General features: G+C 37.9%; 1 long non-coding RNA gene across 1 annotated transcript in view; it reads left to right on the forward strand.

Annotated features, from left to right (window-relative positions):
• Positions 1–2,478: 2,478 nt before the first annotated feature.
• The window catches only part of LOC141370269 (uncharacterized), an 89,159-nt gene continuing 73,538 nt past the window's right edge, over positions 2,479–18,099 (forward strand). The window contains exon 1 of the long non-coding RNA XR_012374169.1: positions 2,479–2,530. This is a non-coding gene — a long non-coding RNA (uncharacterized lncRNA). The remainder of the gene's footprint in view (positions 2,531–18,099) is intronic.

The following is an 18,099-nucleotide window of genomic DNA, read 5'->3' on the forward strand; positions in this document are numbered from 1 at the left end:
GAGCCACCCAGGCGCCCCTAAAATGATTTTTCTTATATCAAGAAAGCTATGTTTGTCTTTTTCCAGAGACCCCTAACTCTTTCTGCTTATACCACCTTTCCCAAGGAACCAAAAATTCCACTTCTTCCTTGCTGACTGTCCACTTTGACTCTTTACCCCTCTTTTCTGGCCCCTACCCACCACCATCAAATCAGGGGCATCTCTGGCAGTCATAATAAGTGGCAGAGACTTAGGGAGTTTTGCTCTCTTTCTTTCAAAATTGCTCATACTCTAGATTTTGCCTTTAGAATCTCAAATCGTTTTTCTTTACTGTAAAATCGTTTATCTAAAGTAATAAATGTCTATAGTTTAGGTGTGTGAGTGGGGGAAAAAGACCAAGGTCTTATAAAAGAAGGAAAAATTAAGAGAATCTCTGCTGATATTTCAAAATAGCCTGCCACCACTTAACATATTGATGTAAATACTTTGCCTACTGCAGAAGTTACGATGAGAAAAAAAGCTCCCTAAAGGCCTGAGATATAAGGGAAGCCATTTTAGATATCTACGTCAGCATGACTGTACATAAACTTTGTTTAAGCCAAGAGCCTTGCGGCCCACCAAGCATACATTGTGCATCTGCTTCGTGGGTGGCCTAAAGGAAAACCCTGTTGTCCTTAAGATACCTAACAGTGCTCCTATTCCCTAGCACTCCTTGACACGTGAACATGTGAGTCCTGCCTGTATGCTAATCTATAATCTTTTGAGCTTTGACAAGATGTAAAAAGTCTGTAACTGCTTGAAAACTGTTCATTCTCTGGAACACTTTCTTCCCTGTGAAAAACGTGTTTCCCGGGCAGCTGTCCAAACTTGGGCTTGAATAAAACTCGCTTTCTTACTTGTAGAAATTCTAAAAGGTTTGTTCATTTTGCATCAACAGATATTTTGGTGTAGATGCTATCCTTTATTATCTTTAAACAGAAGCATACATAGAAAATATGAAAGCCCCTGCTTTACTTTTTTATTTTCATTATCCCCAAATAAAAGGGAAATTGATTTGAATAAAGATTACTCATAACAAACACAAAACTCATTCTCCTACCCATAGATGAGTTTCATTTAAAAGAAATATTTTAATCAAATCATCATATTGTACACTTGAAATACTTTACAGTTTTGTCAATTATATCTCAGTGCTGAATACTAAAATAATTTTTTTCAAGAGCACTTTTATATTGGTGATTGTAAATTATAATTTAAATCTGGCCCATAGTTAAGCATTGTTTGAAATGCAGACAGGATGTCAGGAAGCACTTCACAGAGTTTATGAAATGCAGATAGGATACTACCACAAAGCCACAGTTGTCTTCCACCGCATTGTTAACCTTAAAAATGAAACTGCCAATTATTTTACCAGAAAAAAAAAAGGGTTTATTTGGGAAGAGCAGAGACTTGTTATCAGGCCAGGCAACCTGCAGCAAAACTCTTACACAGATCAGCTGAACAAAGGAGGGGATGGGCCCTTTTATAGAGGAAAAGGGGAAGTTGGGAAGGCTGTTATAAACAAAAAAGTCCATTGCAGTAAACTGGGAGTTGGAACCATAGTGGATTTTTTTTGGTTGAGCTGTGACTGTCTTTCATTGGCTGCATTGGCTGGGCTGTTTCATTGGCAGGGGTGGGGGGGGATGGGGGCATAGGGGTTTGGGGGGAAACTGAGAGGTTGTAGGGATTGTGGGGGATGGAGCCTTTCTTCCTCCTGCTGGGGTGGTAAAGTAGTATCCTTATGCAGGGTACATCTCTTTTTGTTGTGTCTGCAATTGATGACAAGTGATAGGTCTGAGAGCTCCCCTGGCTGGTCTCCCAACTCCATTTTAGTGAAGTTTCCCTTTATTAATTTTCAAAGTATACATCAATATTTTCCTACTGAAAAGACTGTATATTTTGCCTGTTAAAGAGGATGTTTCAAGTTAAAATTCCCTTTGTGAACTGGAATAGTGCCCTTTCAAAAAATATATATATATGTACATAATTTATTAAGCTCATTGCTTACTATTAAACCAGTTAACTATCACAAATAACTTTAAGAGATTCTTTCCAAATGTATGCTACTATTTACAATACAAATTAGAACTACTTTAACGAGGGAAGGAATATGAAGCATTTGTAAAGTTCTTGTCCACGGTCTTTTGTTCAGAAATGATGACCAAGATTTCTACTCAAGGGGCGCCTGGCTGGCTCAGATGGTAGAGCATGCAACTCTTGATCTCAGGGTTGTGAGTTGAAGCCCCACTTTGGGTGTAGAGATTATTTAAAAATAATAAAACTTAAGAAAAAGATTTCTATTCAAAAATAAAGACAAGTGGACCTACAAACCTCTATAGGAGGTTGAAGAGGAAGCCATAACTCCTTGCCCCTTCCTGTGTGACCTGGAATTTGTGACTCAGTGTGATGAAAATAATCAGAATGGAATTTAGCCATGAGAAAGATCATCTCACATTCCAGCAGGATTCCATTATCTTCCTTCAACATCACACCTCATTTTCTTCAGGATGTTGTAAGTTTTAAGACCTACTAGTGGAATCTTTGTCAAATGCATTTTATTGGCAAGGAGATTTTAAGGTGGAATAAAAGTATATTCCTTTAATCCTTCTGATTGACTTATTTTAATCTGGATTAAGCAAAACGCCTGAAGACCCTAAGAAATTGCATGAGATTTCATCTCAGAGAAAGTCGTTCTTGTATGTAAACCCACCATACAGTTAGGAATCCAGGAGAGAAGTTTTAACTAAATACTTTGGAGGCTGAGAAAAGATCAGAGAGGTTATTTGCCCTAATACAATTTTCATTCTTTTTGTGGCTTCTCTCAAGTCCCATTCAAGTCAAGATGCTGTACTGCTAATGAGCATTCCCAGTAATTTACACTGACCTCATATTTTCTCATATAACATTTGTTGGTGCAAAATTCTTTTGTCTCTTAGCATGTCCCCCCCCACCCCCAGATTTTCAGAGGCATTTCTTGATACATTTAATTTAAGTCTTATGGGACACCTCAAAGAGAGTCAGTCCTTCTCATCTGGAGAAGTTAAACCTAAAAATACATATTTTTAATGAGTTTGGAAGGTATGTTTGGTATAGTTTGTATCAAAATATAGGCCATGTGGCATAATTGAAATGCACCTTATGCCTCTGGGAGCACCTCATAGAGAAGGGTAGTCATCTTCCAAAGCAGGTGGAATGTTGTAATTAGCCACCAAGGTGACCATTAATGGCAGATGGCAGGTGTCTACATGTAAAAAACAAAAATGCTGCTGATATAATTTTCAGATCAGAGATAGAAAAGCAGTCATTCTAATTTGAATAGCTTTGTAGCATGTTTTTAGGTGACCAGTGGCAGGAATTTGTTTATTTCACAATGGCTAACAGTTCTCCTGAACTCCAAGCAGTAGGCTACCAACTGATTAATAAAAACATGTCAAGTGCTGTTGGGGTTAAGGTCCTCAGGTCAGAGTTACTTAAGTTTCCTGAGCCTCAGTTTGCTCATCCATTAAATCTTATCACAAAAATTAAATGAGATAAAATGACATCTTGTAAGTAAATGTTTAATCATGTACTTGGCCTACATTAAATGCTAAGGTTATTACCTTTTTTCTCCCTTTTTTATAAAGTGTTTTCACATTGATTCTCATACTTAGGCCAGATGGTTTTTAGTTATTTGTTCAGCATCTATATTTCCTCCATTTACAGATGAAGTACTGAGATGCAGGGAAATGAGCTGGCTTTCCAATGCCCATGAGGATGGTCAGGAACCATGTGTAGAGTCATAACCCGCATTTGCAAGGTTCTGTCTCAGGGCCTAACTTCCAGGCCGGCCACTGGCATGGGTCTGTTCCACTTTGGGGGTCTAGTTTTCTCCTCTGTAAGTGGAAGGAGTTGGAATCCTTGGGTGTGGTATCAGCTAATTTATGGCCACAGTCAGTTACATAATCTCAGTAGCACAGAGCAACATGAATTTCCCTAGTGCAGGGTGTGCTCCTGTAGGCTCAGGATGCCCTTGAGTGGCTCAGTTCCGTACGTCTCCCATCCCATCCCAGCTAGCCTGGGCCTGTGCTCCTGCTGCGGCACTGGTGAAGGGGAGCAGGTATGATAGCACAGCCTCTTTTTTTTTTTTTTTTTTTTCCAGTTCATATTCCATTAAGCACAGCAGATCGGGTAGCAAACCCAGAGGCAAGGGGTGTAACATATCTGTGGCCTCTTTCTTGGGAGGAGGAACTGTCAAGTCCTGTGCAAAAAGATGTGGATAGGGGAAGGGTAGAGAATTAGAGATAGTAATGCAATGTACTTGTACTTAATGTGGTAAGATTTCTTTTAGCATGTGGTGATTTTTTTCCAGTTTACGTTTGTTTGGCAGGGCCCTTTTATCCTCATTTTTTTCTTTCTTAATGTTTTACAAAATGCCTGGGGCAAACAGGATTTCACTGGAGGGCAGAAAACTCAGGTCAATTAGCCCTTCTTTTTTTTTTTTTTTTTTTTTTTTGGTGTGTGTTAAATCTTGCTCCCTGAACATGCTGTTCTATAAGGTAGTTAGGGCTGATGACCAAGAAAGAATTCTTGAGAGGTCTTTGGTGCAAAAAAGTGTTTTTAGGGATTGTGAGGAGTGACTGATTATATAAGATTTTTCTGTCTTACGGAGGTGAGGGTGATGTTAGGGCTCCAGGAAATTGAGTCTGTAGGTTTCTGGAGATTGCTTTTTTTCTTGTAAATCATTACGGCTGATGGAGACTTAGGTCCTACAGGACTGTGCTCTCTCTCAGTTAACCATCTGGTTTTCCTTTTATTCTAGGGCAGCCAGGAGTGCCTGAGGAATGTCCCATATAGTCCACCTGTGTGTGTGAGGGGGGCAGTTAGGTTGTGGGGTGTGAGCTTGTGTTTTGCCCTCAGCTTGCCTTTTGCTCCCTCATCAGTATTAAAGGGCAGTCTCATAGGAGATTGAAATACTACATCCTTTTTATCATAAATATAGTTTCAGAGTTCACATATCCTTTGTTTAAAGAGGAAAGAGGGAAAGAATCAGTCCTTCCCAGATGCAGCATACAGGGACTTTGGTCTGAGAAGATAGTGGGTAAGGAAAGACGTGGTACAGGCAGGAAAGGAGATGCGGTGAACATGCAGAGTCATTTCTGTTAATCCTTGGCAGACTTCCTCCCTGACCTCATGCGAATCCCCAAGTTCAATCCCAACATTCAGCCTCCTTTCTTTTCACTCAGTAGCTGTCACTGGTTTGCCTGTCTTCTGAAGATTCCTTTCCTCTTTATTTCTAGCTATTTTATCTTTGTGTTTTTGTTTGTTTTTTATATTTTTTAAAAGTATAGAAACAGGATGTGCTTTTTAAAATCTTTTTAAGCACTCTAGAAACACATATGGGAGAGTATGAAAGCTACTCTTTTATTGATGTTCTGAGAAGTAGCCACTTGGGCTTATTTACTTTTCAAGGACTTTGTGCACAATCAACAAGGGGAACACGTGAAGAATAACAAATATTGGAAAAGGATGAATATTTAAGCTTTTTATGTTGGGAGTTGGGAGGAAAGGGGTCGTTAGTTTGAGCCAATGTTCTATGTATCCCAGCATTCAGACACATCTTTAAGATAGACATTGGTCTATTTATGTGGGGGAATGAGGAGACTTTTAATAAAGAATTAATTATAAGGGACTCTAATTAAAACATATGTTGTCATTGATCTAGAGAAAATACTACAGTTTTAGTAAAGGGTATGTCACTCAAATTCCCTTCCTGCCCAATATGAAAAAATTGTAAGGTAGTGGAATTGTAGGGGGAAAAAAAGAGTAAGAACTAAAAAGGCTTAGGACTTAAGGCAGCAATGAATGTATAGAATTTGTGCAAGGAAATTCAGCATTAAAGGGAGCCACTAATTTTTGTGTAGAAATAGGCACCTGAACCTTGACGTTTATAGCTGCAGTGTGGCCCTCAGCATTTCAGGGCTGGGATCACCATTAGCACTTTTAATTCCTTTGGAGGGTAGAGGTGATGGTCATTATGCTGAGCTACACGGATGGCAGTATTATCAGGTTTGACACCACCAGCATTAGTTGTCACTTTAGAAAATAATTTCTTTTATCAGCAACAGTGGCTTCTTTGGTCATCAACAGCTGAAATTTGAGGTGATTCAAATCAGTGGTTTCTGCTGAATGATGTGTTGAAGGGAGGGTCCTTTGAGGGAGCAGCTAGAGCTCTGTTCTTAGAGGGCTCCTGGATACTTGGAAATCTGTGAGTAAGGGGCAAGAACAATAAATCTTTGTCCTTTATTCCTTTGATCTTAATGTAAAAATGGTAGGTTGTATCTGAAAGGGCCCAAATAGACACTGGTTTTGCACTGGGTGGTTCTCTGCTCACCCTGCCTTGTTTTTAGAGGTCATTGGTGATGATAAAATTCAACTCTATCTGCACAGAGCTTGTTATGCAACACTAGAACAATACAAAAAATTTGACTCACCCCCAAGGAGATGATAAGTCCCAATGAATTGGACACCAAAGTCAATCAGGGAATGGGAGATTAGGATAAAGGAATGAATGATAAGATCCCTCTCCTCCTATTCATCATGTGGATAGGCCACTTCCCATGATGGAAACATGTATATTTGATGAGACCATGGGGAGAATTTTTTTGGAAATGATTATATGTTTTCATTCTGGATTGCCTGGGAAATGAGGCAACTTGAACAGGTCCACCCAACTCTTTCTAGTGGAAGGGCTACACTGAATAAAAGTTTACATGGGATTAGAGATCTCTTCTATGCAAGGAGATGGCAACTTTTTATAGAACACATTGTCCTCAGGTGCGGGGCAGCTATCCTTCCCCAACTCCTAGAAAAAGTGAGTACCAGAGTCCTGGTGTCCATGCAGTCTATGCATCCTTTAATTTGATAGGTATAAAATTAAAAGTAATGTGGGGGCACCCGGGTGGCTCATTCATTAAGCGTCTGCCTTTGGCTCAAGTCATGGTCCCAGGGTCCTGGGATCGAACCCCGCATCGGGCTCTGTGCTTGGCTGGGAGCCTGCTTCTCCCTCTCCCACTCCCCCTGCTTGTGTTCCCTCTCTTGCTGTGTCTCTCTCTCTGTCAAATAAATAAAAAATCTAAAAAAAAAAAAAAGGAATTAAAAGTAATGTGGGAACGGGGTCCCTTCACTGAAATAGAAGCCTGACTTTCGTTCCAGCAAATCTGTCAGGCCCCAGCACAATTCTTTGAGGAATAATAGGAAGATGGAGGATAATTGTCTTCTCTTAGTATTTGTAACTTTGTACATTTCCACCTTTCCCAGTAAAGTTATTCCTTAATCCATGCCATATGAATTTATCAAATTTGTGCAAAGCCCTATTATTATAAGACAAATGGACACCAAAAGCATCCTCAGCTTTCACAACATCGGGGAAAGAGAGTTAAGGTAGCCATTGTTGCTAGCCCATCCAATAGCCATTTCTCCATCTTTTCTTTCTTTTCTTTTTTTTAGACTTGTTTTTTAAAGATTTTATTTATTTATCAGAGAGAGGGAGGAGAGAGAGAGCATAAGCAGGGGGAGCGGCAGGCAGAGGGAGAAGCAGGTTCCCCACTGAGCAAGGATCCCAATGTGGGACTCGATCCCAGGACTCTGGGATCATGACCTGAGCTGAAGGCGGATGCGTAACCTGCTGAGCCACCCAGGCATTCCGTTTCCCCATCTTTACATCTTATGAGACATTTTAGCGTGTTTGGATGGCAACATGTCCCTTACTAGGGAATAAGTTGTATTAGTCTGTGTCATCTGTGGCAGTCCCATTCTCCTTTGTCAGCATTAATGGAAGAGCCTAAGAGGGAGTCTTGCTGGAATGCTCTTTATCAAGCTTCAGCTTATGAATTAAAAAAAAAAAGAAAAATCATAAGGTGAAGACCCGTTATGACATTATCCACTTTTCCCTGCCTACAATGCTATTAAGAATATGATGATCAGTACTACAACAGCCATCTTGTGCTAGGAAAAGCCATAACCAACACCTGATAATTATAGGATAGAAATTGGGAAGAATCTAGGTTCCATTTGTCAGCTGCTAAATCAAAGTCTGTTTTAGACTTCTTTTTTATATGGAATAAGAGAACATCATTTTTGCTTAAACCACCTTAGTCAGGTATTATTTTATTTGTGGCTGAGAGATCCTAACTGAAATAGGTGCCCTGTAACAGAGATGACCCTTTCAGTGACCATCTATAGTTTGGGAAAGATTACTGCATATGGGAGTTCATTCCATTTTTAGAATTTGGATTTGAACATTTGGAGTATGGAAGAAAAGAAAATAGGAGATTTAGGGTAATCATGAAGGTTTATTTTTCCCCAGAAAGTCTTAAAAATAATAAAGTGATAGTAAGTCAAGTGGGACTTTTATTATTTCCTTCTTGACTTTGTTATAAGAGAAAAGAACTGAGATGGCTTAAAAAAATGCTTTATAATCTGAGATTGCATTTTTAGTACTGTGATGGGACCAAGGAGTGATTCAGCTGTCCCAAGGAGAGTGGGCATGAGTTAGCTGGATCTTTGCTCAGGGTCTCAGTAGGTTCAAGTTGTCAGCCAGTACTCTCTTTTGAAGCTGGAGCTTCTCTTACAAGAGGAGGCATGTTGTTAGCAGAATTCAGTTCCTTGTGGTTTTAGGGCTGAAGTTCTCATTTTCTTGCTGGCTGTGAGCTGGAGGCTCCAAAAGATAACATGCTTAAAGATCTAGATCCTCTCACAACATAGCAATTTACTTCTTCATGGCCAGCAAAAGCACATTTCTCTGGCATCAAAACCCTCTTTTAAGAGCTTACGAATTTACCTAGGATAATAGCCTTTTCATTAAAGCAAAGTTAACTAATTAGGGAACTTACTACATCTGCAAAATATGATCACTATTATCATATAATGTAACCTAATCATGAAAGTGATAGTTCATCGTATTTACAAGTCCCACACACATTCAGAAGAAGATCATGTAGGGCATGTATAGATGGACCAGAAATCTTGGAAACCATCTTGGAATTCTGTGTACCATGATGTTGGCTTTATTATGTAGCTGAAGAGGCTCTGAGAATTAAATAATTTGCCCAGGTCCCATGACCAATAAATGGAGGACTGTGTGTAGAGCCTCAGTCTCCCTGATTCTTGAACCTCTGTATAAACCATACTTGTGTCTTCTGCTGAGGAAATTTATAAACATCTAGTTGGAATTCTATAGAAAAAACATTTTCTATACTTATCAGTTCCATTAATTGCAGAAGGAAAGCATGTCAGTGTTCTTTTTAATTTTATATAATCTTTTTAATTTTTATTTTACATAGATCTATTTTTAGGCTGTCATATTTCCTTTATGAATTCAATTATTTTAATGCAGTTTTAACAGATGTTAGATTCCTCATTTGCAAATTCTAATGGCATATGGGTTTTCACAAACCTGTATCTCATACTTTAGATGGTATGTCATCAATTAACCTTCAAGATAGGATTTATTCTTGATTTTTAAGAAATACTTATCCAAAAGAGAAACAAGGTAATTGACAGTGATTATCACACAGACCTGGATTGAAATTTTGGCTCTACTACTTCCTAATTTTGTTATCTTTCTAAATAAGTTGATTTTTCTGGCTTATTTTCATCATCATTTACTGAGAATTTGTTAGTGTCACAAAGTTAAACAATGTTGGACAGTAGTTAAAGTGGTAAGGACAGATTTAAATCAGCAATAGAAAGATAAGGAAGAGATTAGTATGAACTGAACTCATTAGATTTGTACAGAGATGACTCAGAATTTTAAAAGGAAAATGAGGGAATAAGGAGATGGGTCAGTGGGGGCTTAGTAGAGCGAGGGAAGTGAAAAATTATAAAAAGCAGTAAGGAGAGGGTTTGGTCCATATGAAACCAATCTGGTTTTGCTAACCAGAGCTTATACAAGTTAGGCTCCTACCCTCCTGTAGAAACTGGGAGACAGGGGCTCTGTCTTCAGGTGTTGGATGGAGCAAATTGCAAATTCTTTTGGTAGCCTTGAGTTTTTGCAAGAATGCACTATTAGTGGGGCTATAGTCATCGTAGAGATATGTGGCCTTGGCCTGTTAGAAACTATATTAGTGTTTTGTTCAAATCCTTACAGGCCCAGGTTGAGGCCTCCTTGAGAAAGGGCTCAAGAAGAGCCTGGCTAGGAGAGAATCTTTGTGATGAATTACAAGAATGTACCTAAATTTCTCAGCAAAGTTTCTGATGCAAGTAAGTTCCTCCCAGTAATAGCTATTTCAAATTATACTTGCTAATTTTACTTTTTTAATAATTCAGTTTTAACTATTTAATTGTATTAGTAAGATGCCAGGACAAAAGAGGACTTAACCACAGTAAGGTCACAAAAAGTATGAAAACAAAAACACATGAGACCAGTCAACACATGTTTTTCTGCTTTAGAGTTAAAATGAAAAAGGCACAGATAAATTAATCTATGAGATACTTCCCAAGTATAGCTTTCTTATTCCACAACCTTTGATAATTGTGATGACTATAATAGTAATTCTTTCCATTATCATTTTATTGATGGTATTAATTTTGATTGATTTATATTTATTTTTCAACCATCACATCTTCCCCTTGCTCTGCTGCTTTTGAAAATGTTCTTTTTGGGGCGCCTGGGTGGCTCAGTTGGTTAAGCGACTGCCTTCGGCTCAGGTCATGATCCTGGAGTCCCAGGATTGAGTCCCACATCGGGCTCCCTGCTCAGCAGGGAGTCTGCTTCTCCCTCTGACCCTCTTCCCTCTCGTGCTCTCTATCTCTCATTCTCTCTCTCTCAAATAAATAAATAAAATCTTTAAAAAAAAAAAAAAAAGAAAATGTTCTTTTTGGAGTGGTTATTAGGGATCGAGGATTGGGTAACTTAAATAGACCAGTCTTAGCAGGATTAAGAACCCTGCATGTGTTGGGAAATATGCCATCATTTTACAGCACAGCACAGGGAAAAGATGTTGAATTCCAGTCTCAAAAACAACATGTGATGATGAGCAGTGCTGGGCAGATCATTGAATTCTCCCTTTTGCCATCAACACGATAATAATTTGCGGAGAGATTCAGGCAGTCATTCATGTTTCATTTTATTCCTAGATCCAAATTAAGCCCCTCAAAAAATTACAACGTTGAAATTAATGTTTCCGTATAATTATAGAATATATTTTTAGCATCATTTTAATACTTGCTTTAGTATCTTCAGTACAAAGAAAGCTCTCCAAGAATGACTTTGTACCTTTTTAATAGAATCATACAACATAATGGAATCATACCAGCCATTTATGTATCTGGAGGGACTCAGGGTTATCCAGCTGAACTTCTCTTTTTACAGATGAAGAAAGTGAAAACAAGCAAGGTTAAGTACTTTGCTCACAGCCAGAGAGCAGCCTTGCTGAGCTTGGTTTTTTCTTCCCAGCCCACTGCTTTCTTGTTCTCTCTGCTCTTATCGCTCATTCTTTATTATTTTTTTTTCCCTTACTTGACTTTTTTTTTTTTTTTTTACCCCCCCCCCCCCCCCCCCCCCGCTTTCTGGGCAAAGAAACCAGCAATGTTGCTACAGTAAACATTTTGAAAGGCAAGAATTTCAAATGCAGAGGAAATTCGTCTAGCCATAGAGCAAGGGTATACAGCAAGTCACATTTTCTGTAGGAGGTCTAAGCATAAAGGCAACAGAACAGTGCTTGCTGTAGAGGGGGCCTTGATTAGATGGTTTTGGGCCCCTCACTCTTCCTGTTTCTTCTCTTTCCAATTCATCCTCCACAGGACAAACAGCTTTGCTTTCAAACAAATATTGAGGATATACTATTGGAAATATCTTGACAGACTTCCAGTATTTCTTAAATATAGAACAAAGGAAGAAAGAAATGAACTTTACAAGCTCATTAACAGAGCCCGAAGTCCCTTCACATTGCCACCTTTATTTTCAGACTCATCCCACATCTTTGGCTCCCTCCAGCCTACAGTAGAGCCTCTGGTTTCCCACCACTCCTGATGGCTTTTCCCTTTGCCAAATGTATGATTTCCCTCTCCACTTGCTGAGATCCTCTTTATCTATCTATGTTTCAGCTTTCCTTTCCTTGAATTTACTGGATGGAATTCTTTCTCAGAGCTTCCTCCCTTCTGCTGTGATTTTAAAGAAGTCTGCTTATTAATTATTTTCTCATTTGATTGTCCTTTGTTTTTCCTTTTGCTTTTCTTTGTCAGAACTGTTTTATAAAACTTGATTATATACAGAATAATGTTACATATTCCGGTATAAAGAATACTAATACAGATACCCATTTACTCCCTTTCTGCCTTAGAAAAAAAACAAACAGAAAAACTACCCAAATCTTTGAGGCCTCTGAAGGTCCTTTCCAGATTCCCATTTTCCTTCTCTACCCACAGAGACCAACGTTCACTAAGTGTATATTATGTGATACTTTTTGAAACTTTTACCACATGTGGTTGTATCTCTGAACAGAGTATTACTTGGTTTTGCATGGTTTCATATTGTATTTCCCAACTTGTTTTTTTCTCTCACCATTCCGTCCCTGAGATGCATCCATTTTGATGTGTGAGGGCATGACTTTTTTATGTCCATAGTACATATTATTTTAGTATATGACTACACCGCAAGTTAATTTACCCATTCTCCAGCTGGTATTTTTACTTGAATTAAATGTTACAGATGATCCTATTCTCTGTATGGTTTCCTATCACCTGTGACCTGTCTTAGAGTGTGGGGAGACTCAAAAAAGGCTGAGCATGGTAAAGGAGACTTTCAAACCCAGTGATTTCTGGGGGAAAAAAAGGTAAGTAAAATGATCAGCACTCACACAAAAATGTTTATAAATAAGCAAGACTCCAGCAGCAATGTATTTATTTTCTTGAGAAAATTAGCAAATAGACAAATTTACATGAGATGGAATTTATGTTATTGTTCGTACTGGAAAAGGCAAGAAGGGAGCTATTGATATTAGGTTTTGATTTTTCTTTAAAATCTGACCTTTTGATTTTATACTTCCCCGACTCCTTTGCAGTTCTATTCTGGATGGGTTCTTGGTTTCATATATTATTATTATTATTATAGCATGTTAAAAGCACATTACTATATCTTCCCTTATACAATTTAGGATACTTATTTTTCTTTAAAGCTCTTGAGCATTTACTTCTAAAAGTTTTATATTTTATATGGTGGTTGATGTCCACTTCATTGCTTTTCTTTTATATGGTTTTACTTCTTATATGCATAGTTATTTGGCTTATGATGTCATATTTCCATGTTAGGTCATAGTTTGTGTCACCCCAGGTGATTCTGGAAAAAATGGAAGGGATAAACCCGTGAGATATGTCCCAAGAACCCCATTTACTGCTGTTCCACTAAGAAACTTCTCTGATTCCAGATTAGCCTATAAAATCCTTGGAAGAAGCAGCTTTGTAAGATAATCTTCTTAAATTGCAATTCGTTAGGCTTGACTGGGTATTTATAGGGAGAGGGAATGGGGAAGTACATGCATGAAAATAGCTGGTCTGGCTGTACATATTTTTATTAACTTCTTACTCCTGATACTGGAATTTTTTAAGATGAGCATCTTCTGTGTTACAATATTTAAATGCTTTCTTTTGTTAAAATGTATTCAACACATTTCTTATAATTCATTAATAATTGAGGGTTTTCTAATGCCCAGTGTTTACCATCTTGAACTTGATCAAGTTTGCATATCTAATTAGGCTTTCATCAAGAAAAAAGAGTCAGATGAGACCATTCTTTCTAAAATAAACATGACTTTTCTTTAAAATGATATTTCTAATTTAGATTATGTATATAAAATCAAAAGGTCAGATTTTAAAGAAAAATCAAAACCTAATATCAATAGCTCCCTTCTTGCCTTTTCCAGTACGAACAATAACATAAATTCCATCTCATGTAAATTTGTCTATTTGCTAATTTTCTCAAGAAAATAAATACATTGCTGCTGGAGTCTTGCTTATTTATAAACATTTTTGTGTGAGTGCTGATCATTTTACTTACCTTTTTTTCCCCCAGAAATCACTGGGTTTGAAAGTCTCCTTTACCATGCTCAGCCTTTTTTGAGTCATATAACTTCAAAAGTAGATATAAATAGCTTGGATTTTACTAATTATTGTTGTAGTGAACATAAAGTCTTTCCAAGTTCCTCTAGTGATTGCTCCTTGGGACTTGTATTTAAGAATTTAAAAATTCATCTAATTTATTTGGCTGTGACCTTTATAACAATGATGTCTCCTTTTTAAACTCAGATAGAAAGCTTTCAACATGTTCCCATTTAGTATGATGTTACTCTTCATTAGGGAGGTTTCCTAATAGTGTGCTAGAAGATTAAGTCATGCACGGTTGTTAGATTTTAAAGTTTTTTTCATCTTTACCACAGTGAGAAAGTAAACTTGTAAGCCACCGGTATGTGGGATTCGTTATGGCAGTGCTGGCCATCTAATAAAGACCCTCATAAAGCGAAGTAGTAACACTTTGACTCCTAAGCATTTTCAAATCACAGAGTACCTCAAATAATAATACTTCTGCAGTATTCTGAGGGAGGAAGAGGAGAACGGTCATGGTCCAGAAATCAGCCCAGAGTTTCTAGCCATTCTGGTATCCACCAGCCACACCGAGGGCTGGGGAGCTCCAAAATCTCATACACATCTGTAAGCCATTCATGACACCCCATCGAAGCTCTTTTCTAAAGGATAAAACTACAGGAAGAAGTAAAATAACCTCAGAAGAAATGCGAGGGAGGAAGGTTCTTTGCATATATAAACTGAAGTCCAGACAGTTTCAGGATGGGTATTTTTTTTTTTAATTTATTAAAGAGAAGGAATCTAATCCACCTGCTGAGTTCTCTCAGTTATCCAAGCTCCAGTCTCCCTTATCACCTTTACCTTCCAGCTTTTCTTTCCACTTCTGCACTTAGATTCCAGAACGTTGTGAGAATAGATTTGTGAGTATGGCTCCATCCCTGCTTTGGGATTTTCTTTGGAAACTACAGAGATTTTACCTTATAGTTTGATCCTAGCTTTATATTTCTCTTTTTATATTTTATTATCACTGTATTTTGGACAGATATAATGTATTAAGAGTGTGAATGGATGGTGACATCCTAATTGGAAATTCAGCATAGCTATTAAACAGTTTTCAAATTCCTCTTTGCCTAAAATATTGGCTTATGATGTAGATTCGTGTATTTAGTTCAGTTATGTTAAGGTGTATGAAAATACCCAAAATTGAAACTGTACACTTGTAAATTGAACACCGCTGAAACTATTTAGCAGCTATTGAGAAAACATCATTTTCACCTTGGAAAACAAACACTTAAGTTTAATTTCTCTAGTAAAATTATGTTTCCAAAAAATTTAGTCTTGAAGCTTAGTTTATCTTATAAACTAGTAGTTTTCAGCCAGAGGTTTTGCCCCATTTGCCTCCCACCGGAGACGTTTGACAACATCTGGAGACAATTTTGATTTTTGTAACTGGGGTGGGGAACTCCTCCTGGCATCTAGTGGGTAGAGAACAAAGATACTGCTAAACATCTTAATGCACCGGACAACCTCACAGAACAAAAACTAATGTGGTCCAAAATTTCAATAGTGTTAAAATTGAGAAAACCTCATTTAAACCTGTTAAGACAGTATTAAAAATTGTAGAATCAAAAGTTGTGCAAAGTCGCAATTTGTAATGTCATGTCATTTAATAACGTTTAAGCCTCATTCCCCCCCCGCCCCCCGCAAATCTAGATCGTATGCATTCATGCATCTTTTGCATTGGTCGCCTTAAGAGCAGAGAAATATGAAAGACAAGATTTACTCCCTGGTTGCAGCGCTGAATGATACTAACTGACTTAACGTAAATCATGCCTGTGATTTTGTCTTGTGCTAGTTCCTGGCCTAACTGTCCCCAGAACAGCACTTTATTTAGAAACATTGACAATGCATTAAAATAATTTCCTTGTTTTATAATCCTTTTTCTCTACTGTGTTAAGTTCAGATTGATGTGGATCAGAGTATACTAAACATTATAGAATATCAAAACCACAGTGAAATATCACCTCACACCTGCTGGAATGGCTATAAAGACAAGAGATAACAAATGGTGGTGAGGATGTGGGTGCATGGGGATCCTTGGCTGTGTTGGTGGGCACGTAAACTGGTTCAGCTGCTATGGAAAACAATATGGAGGTTTCTCAAAAAATTGAAAGTAGAATGAACATATGAAAAGCAATCCCACTTCTGTGCATATCTTCAAAGGAAATGAAATCACAATCTCAAAGAGGTATTATCATTCCTATGCTCATTACAGCATTGACCATGGCCAAGACTTAGAAACAACCTAAGTGTCCATCAGTAGATGAATGGGTAAAGAAGTGGTATATATATATATATACAATGGAGTATTCTCCATTCTCCAAAAAAAGAAGGAAATCCTGTCATTTCTAACAACACGGAGAGACCTTCAGCACATTATGCTAAGTGAAATAAGTCAGGTAGAGAAAGACAAATTCTGTATGATCTCGCTTACTTGTGGAATCTAAAAACTTTGAACTCAAAGAAACAGTAGATTGATGGTTACCAGGGGCTGGGGGATAAAAAATGTGGAGATTTTGGTCAAAATGTACAAGCTTTCAGTTATAAGATGAATAGGTGCTGGGAATGTAATGCATAGCATGGTACTAAGTAATTATGGAATTGTATACTTGCAAGGTGTTATGAGAGTAGAATTTTAAGGTTCTCACCATGACAGTTACAATCCAAAATGGTAATTACGTGAGCAGAAAGAGGTGTTAACTAACATTTTGGTAACATTGTGCAATATATACATGTATGAAATCATGTGGCTCAGTCGTTAAGTGTCTGCCTTTGGCTCAGGTCATGATCCTGGGGTCCTGGGATCGAGTCCCGCATCGGGCTCCCTGCTCTGTGGGAAGCCTTCTTCTCCCTCTCCCACTCCCCCTGCTTGTGTTCCCTCTCTTGCTGTGTCTCTCTCTGTCAAATAAATAAAATCTTAAAAAAATATTAAACATCTTACATTTATTCAATATTTCATGTCAGTTATATCTCAATAAAAAATGGAAGAGAAACATAGTAGAACATATGTATCCTGGCTATATGCACTCCTTGCTTATCGCTTTTCTGCCTTTCATCTTCTATGAACTGACGTTCCAAACTTAGGACCAGTTTAAGTTTTCCCCAATGAGTTCACTCTAAGAACATTGGAATGCTGTGTAGGCGTTACTGAGAATGTCACAGAGGAAATGAGGCAGAAATACATATATGAACCTAAATATTGTATGAGACATTTTAACTTTCCCTGAATCGTTTTTTACCTCTGCCATTCCCAGGCATTTTCTTGTCATTGCACCATTTCTACACTGTCCGGCAACTTGGCCATTCTCCTTTCTGGAATACCTTTCCCACTGCCTTCTCTGTTACGTAGCTCTGACCCAGTTCTTGTCTTCCAATTGTGTAACCACACAGAATTCCATTTCTCTTTCTTCCTTCATTTTGATTTTGAAAATGCATTGATTTAGGCCTTTTGTGTGTCTGTGCATACTTTAATTGCATGCACTGTGATTGAAGAATATCTGTGTCCATTCTAAGAAATTGCCAGCCTTTAAAAAGAAAACCCTGAATACGATATTTTCAGTTTAGTTTTTTTAAAAATAGAAATGGAACAAATTGAAGGAAAAAAAGAAGTGTCCCAGATGTTTGTAGAGAGCCTGCGTAATCATATTGGCTATAAAAGAGAGATTATCAGCAGATATTGTGAAATAAGGAAGCTCATATTTCCTTTGTAAATATATCTTGAAAGTAATTCATTTCCAGGTAGCATGTTGCTCCAAAGAAGACCTTCAAAAATACATGCTTAAACATTAAGACTAATTACCAAAAGCAGCATAGCCCTGTATTCCCTCTATGTGTTTGACAGTAGGGTAGATAATTTACAGAAAACACACAGCTGACACTCAGGCACGTATCATGCCCGTAAATGCTCACCCAGGCATAGACACACACACACACACACACACACACACACACACACACACACACACA

The sequence above is a fragment of the Callorhinus ursinus genome, unplaced genomic scaffold, assembly GCF_003265705.2.
Source record: "Callorhinus ursinus isolate GAN/ISIS: 27379988/994484 unplaced genomic scaffold, GSC_fseal_2.0 scaffold30, whole genome shotgun sequence".
Classification (NCBI taxonomy): Eukaryota; Metazoa; Chordata; class Mammalia; order Carnivora; family Otariidae; genus Callorhinus; species Callorhinus ursinus.